Here is a 6000-nt window from a genome sequence, read left to right on the forward strand (position 1 = left end):
CAAAACTGTAAGTACGTCTTATTTTCCGGGGATGTCTTACTTTCGGAGAAACAGGGTAGTAGCTTCATGGCCTTGGTAAGTTATTTAGCTATCTATTTTACCATCTGGTAAGACAGGATGAATTAGTTTATTGTGCCGACCTGGCCAATAAATACATGTGGAGTAAATTGAAGGGTGAAGAGATATAAATGGCTCGGTGAGCCTCACCTTTCTAGTTCCTGGATTTCTTGCTCTCTGGTGGTTGTACCAAGGTGCAGTTGCCTTAGCCAATTCCCTGCTTTAGCTTGACTTCCTACAAGACAACCCCAAGGAGCTATCCCAGTGCAGCCCTGGATGCTGGAGCAGCCATGTAGAGACCCCTGTCAGCGCCGAGATGTTTACACATTCACTGACTCGGCTTTCCTCCGGCAGTCGGCATCATTGTGTCTGTTTGTGAGCTGGAGGAGGACTTTGTGGATTGGTGTCAGACACATGGGTTAATGTTGGACTTGTGGGCTTGGACAGCACTAGGTTGGGATGTTTCCTTGATGCACACTTAACCTTTATATAAAACTTTCTCTTATACATGTGTTTCTGTGGATTTGTTTCTCTAAAGTACCCAGACTAACACATAGAAATAGTAAAAAGTACCTTCAAAGGATGCTGTGAACATCAAATAATGTGAGTAACTAACAAAATACAATACCCAGAGTGATCAGTAGCTGGGGCACAGCAGGTGGGGGAGAATTCAGGCAGGGGATGAAGTATGAATAGTTATCTGTGGATCCTGTTAAATTTAGAATAGAAATAATATTGATACTCATTTTAGAACATGGATTTTTCTAATTTTTCAATGTTATTATAACTGTAAAAAATAGTTTCTATAGTGAATTCTTACCTGTAACACAAACACACTTGCTTTCCTATAAACACCCACTGCCTTTTAGAAATTTTATTTGGTTACAAGTCCCAAAAAATAGGGGCTTAGATAGTACCTTTTTTTATTCTTCTGTAACATTAACCCCAATACTAGTTCAAGGCTGCTGTAGTAGATCTATAACTTAACCATGTGCCATGCCCCTTTTCTCTTTCAGCTCTAACATGTTTAGGATATGAAGTTAATCCTCAGAGGCACCTGACAGTTTGTTGTAAACAGGTGCTGCAGCGCCAGAAATCAGGTCCAAGTTGCATTTGGGAAGATGTATAGGGTGGGCAAAGGGGCCCATGTCACATGAATCTGCCTACCATTTGTAGAGTTCCATCAATAATGCCCATTTATAGCTCATTTATCAGAATTCAGTCTAGTCTCCTTATACAAAAGGCTAGGAACCCTGGCGGTGCTGTAAGTACTGAGCTGCTAAGTTTGCCAGTTCAGATCCTCTAGCTGCTTACAAAGAGAAAATTGAGGCTATCACAATTGAGGGTTCAGTAAAGATCTACATCCTTGAAAATTGTATAGAGGGTCACTATTAATTGGAATTGACTAAATGAGGGGGTTTTGTTTGCTTAATTCTTATGTTTTTATGAGATATAAGTATTAACTGGTTATAATATTATACTCAATAAAAGCAAGGTTCGTTAGATAAGAAACTAAAAGTAAACAGAGGAAATATCTAGGAAGCAAAGCTATAGATAGAGGTATAAACATAGCTGTGTACATATGTTTCTATATTCATTCCTAAAAATAGAGGTATTGGCCTATGTACATATATTGATATGGCAATCCATAGAGGAAGTGGATAGAATTGGGGCCTTTGCTCAAGCCCTCCCTCAACACAAAAACAACCTGGAATTCTGTGATTCCCACCCTCCAAACATGATCTCTGAAGACAAAATGGGTGCATAAGCAACTGTGGTGAAGAAAGCTGATGGTGCCCTGCTATCAAAAGATATAGCATCTGGGGTCTTAAAGGCTTGAAGTTAAACAAATGGCTATCTAGAAGAGAAGCAACAAACCCATGTGGAAGAAACACATCAACATGTGCGATCATGAGGTGTCAGTGGGATCAGGTAACAGGCATCAAAGGGCCCAAAACAAAACACGGCGACAACAAAAAAACATTGTTGAGAATGAGGGGGGTTGGCGCAGAGACCCAAAACCCATCTGTGGACAATAGGGCCTCCCTTCACAAAGGGTCACAAGGAAGGGATGAGTCAGCCAGGACACAGAATAGCACCGATGAAACACACAATATTCCTCTGGATTTTTTTAGGCTTCATCACCCTACTCTATCATGACCACTGCCCTGCCTTTCAGTTCTGGCTATACCAGAGCATGTACACTGGTAATGATAAGAAGTCATGAAACAGGGCATCCAGGTTACATAAACCCCTCAAGAACAGAAATGGGAATATCAATACAAGGAAGGAAGGGGAAGGTGGAGAGAGGAGGGGAGGAAAGTAGAACCGATTGTGATGATGGACACATAACACCCCCATCCACCCACCTTGGGGGATGAACAACAGAAACATGAGTGAAAGGAGATAGTGGTCAGTGTTAAGATATGAAAACAATAATAATTTATAATTTATCAAGGGGTCACAAGGGTGTGTGGAGGAGAGAGCGGGGGTAAAAATAGGAGTAGATATCAAGGGCTCAAATAGAAAGTAAATGTTTCAAAAATATGCTTCATACAATTGATGTACGGATTGTTAAAAGAGCTTTAGGAGGCCCCCAATAAAATTATCTTTTTTTAAAAAAGAAGAAAACAAAGCAAAGGTAAACATTCATAGACAACAAGCAGATTCAACTTCGACCCCATTGTAATTGTATTTTTCATATGAATAATATCAAGATTTTACAGCTTAAGAAGGTAGTCCCAAGAATACCAAGAGTTCCCTAAAAGGGGGATTTTCTTTCATCAGATGGTATAAAGGCTTAGACCCCAAATGGATACATTTAAGTATTCCCAATTTGAACACATACACATCTAGTTGTGTAATTTACCAAAATATTCTCTCCATATTTTAGCTTTACTTGTCACACATAATGAACTTTCTGTACATGTAATATATTGGATGTTTATGGTTTGCTTTTTTATTTTAATCACAAGGCCTACTATATTCTAGCTTCAACTTGATTTCACTATAGGAGATTCATTTATCTAGGGTAAAGGTCATGCTGAGAAAAAAATGTGTAATATATGCATCCAACATTGCAAAACTTTTAGAAGGGTTTAAAATCCATAAGAATATTAACACACCCCCGCGTGTGTGCGCCTAATCTCAGCTGGTCTGCCAAAGACCCCCTGAGCGCCAGCCCTAGCCCCCCCCCCCCCCCCCCCCCCCGCGCAGCCCCATTTCCGCTCCGACAAGATGAAAGAGATGATCATGAATCAAGAGAAACTCGCCAAACTGCAGGTACAAGTGCGCATTGGTGGGAAAGGAACTGCCCGCAGAAAGAAGGTGGTTCACAGAACAGCCACAGCAGATGACAAAAAACTGCAGTTCTCCTTAAAGAAGCTCGGGGTCAACAATATCTCTGGTATTGAAGAGGTGAATATGTTTACAAACCAGGGAACACTGATCCACTTTAACAACCCCAAAGTCCAAGCATCACTGGCTGCGAACACCTTCACCATCACCGGCCATGCTGAGACAAAGCAGCTGACAGAGATGCACCCCAGCATCTTGAACCAGCTGGGCGCAGACAGCCTGACTAGCTTAAGGAGACTGGCTGAAGCACTGCCAAAGCAATCTATGGATGGAAAGGCCCCACTTGCTACAGGAGAAGATGATGATGATGAGGTTCCAGATCTTGTGGAGAACTTTGATGAGGCATCCAAGAATGAGGCTAACTGATTTGAGTCGGCTTCTGGGAAGATGAAACTTGAGGAAGTGACTTGGAGCTGCTATTTTATATGACTGCTTTTTAAATTTGTTTTGTGTATGGATCTGATAAAATCTAGATCTCTAATATTTTTAAGCCCAAGCCTTTCGGACTTTGCAGCTCTTTTACGTTTCGCTTATACATGACTCATTCTTTGCAGCCAGATACGCTGAAGAAGCCTGGGAATAAAAATTGAAACAGAGGTTAATAAAATTCTTTGCCTAGTAAAAAAAAAAAAGAACCTTAACACTGCTTCCTACAGTATTATCTGAATATAAACAGAATAATGAACTTACTATACAAATATAATTATGTATGTTCCTTTGTTTTTTAATTTTTTTCATTGAAAGTTATAATAACAGTAAAACATCTAAAGGTGATGAACTAAGAAATGTCAGTTCGAGAAAAAGGACTATGAACCTCAAGATGAAAATGGTTGATCAGCTTCTATGTTGTGATACATGGGCAAAATCCACCAATCCCTTTCTCTTGATAAGCAGAGTTCTGTAAGGGGAGCAAAAAGCTGTAGCCCAAGACAGATCCCCTCTACAACTTACTCAGAGGCTTTACAACTGATGCCTTGGTACCAATCCAGCATTATTTATTGCTTGGCTCTATGATCTCTACTTGAAATATAAGCAAAAACAAAGTAATTCTGTCTTTATGGTGCTTACAGGTAAATGCAGAAAGGTGAGTGCTATACCAAGCACAAAGTATATGTGTGCGTGTGTGTGTTTTAGGGGGTGCATAAGAGGGTAAGCTGAAAGGATGATAAGGGGATGCTCCTTGTAGGACTGAACAAACAAACAAAACGCATTGCCATCTGGTCAGTGGTGACTCATGGTGACTCTTTGAGTTTTTCATAGAATAAAAACTCTCATTTTCCTCCTATGGAGTGGCTTCTGGCTTCCAACTGTGGGCCTTGAAAATTGCAGCCCAAGCATAACTTAACCACTCCAACACTACAGAAGTGGCTTGTAAGCTGAGTGGTAGGAAGGTGTCACCTAGATATAGAGGAAGTGTGGTCCAAGAAGAGCGGTATATAGAGATTGAAAGAACATAAGAGCAACAATGACAACGGAGAAAGAAAAAAAAAACCCAGAACTGACTACAGAAGATGAGAAATAGTGCTGTCATCCCAGAATCTCCACCTAAGCTGAAATATCTATTGCAGAAGTGCACTGGTGGTTTTCGTTTTAATTTAATAGACATCTTAATTCCCTCAAGTTTTCTCTCAGTTGTGAAACTAAACTCTTGTTATTCATTGTCCATGTTTAATCCACTGCCAAGTCAATGTACTCTAAATATGTTCTCTATCTGAGTATTCCTAATCATGTCCACTGCAGGCATCCTGGTCTAAGTCAATGGCTCTGTTCCACTCACCTGCTTCTCTTGGCCTCCCGTTTGGCCCACTCTCGTCCTGTCCCTACACAGAGCAAGGTGACCTTTCACAGACATGAGCTGGTCACATCGCTTCCTGAATGCGTTGACTACCAGCCTCTACCATGCACTGAGAAGGTCCTGCTTTTCGGTCCTCCTACTCACCCCCACTGCCTTCCTTCACAGTCTTCTCTGCTTTATTCACGCTGCTTCTCCACTTGCTGCGCTAAACAGTCCAATGTCACCTACTTATTCCCTTGACTGTTAAACAGTCCAAGGTCACCTACTTATGCCCTCTGTAGAGCATTCTCCCTTCGAACTTCCTTGGCATTATTCAGAGAAACCCTCCTGACCAGCATTTCTGAGGCACCAGTCTTCTTCCACCACGTCCCTTTTCAGCTCCCCGCTTTATTTCCTTCTGATATTGACTACCTGAAATTTTTATTTATTTGTTTTCCAAATAGAGTCAAAATCCTTTCTAAAGTCATATATAATACCTTCCCCCATAATACTTTCTAACGTTATATATAACACCTTCCCCCATCACTGCATAATTGTCATTCTGTCATTGGAGATTATTTTACTCTGACAGCATTTGTTCTTTACAACACCAAGTGATTTACTACTCTGATTACTGAAATATTTATAAACTGGTTTTGTAGCTCACTTCTTCTGGTTTCTTTCTTGAAATGGAGTTTATGATGATCAATTTGAAGACTTAGATTTTAACATTCATAAATATATAACTATACTAATTTTTATTACTTCCTAAACTTTTCTACAAATTCTTTTCAATGGTACCAATATGTGAT

At 40.3% G+C, this 6000-nt stretch overlaps 1 pseudogene; it reads left to right on the forward strand.

Moving 5' to 3' along the window:
* The first annotated feature begins 3279 nt into the window (after nucleotides 1-3279).
* Nucleotides 3280-3968, forward strand: LOC142454337 (transcription factor BTF3 pseudogene; annotated as a pseudogene).
* The last annotated feature ends 2032 nt before the right edge of the window (nucleotides 3969-6000 follow it).

Source organism: Tenrec ecaudatus, chromosome 8 (assembly GCF_050624435.1).
Source record: "Tenrec ecaudatus isolate mTenEca1 chromosome 8, mTenEca1.hap1, whole genome shotgun sequence".
Lineage (NCBI taxonomy): Eukaryota > Metazoa > Chordata > Mammalia > Afrosoricida > Tenrecidae > Tenrec > Tenrec ecaudatus.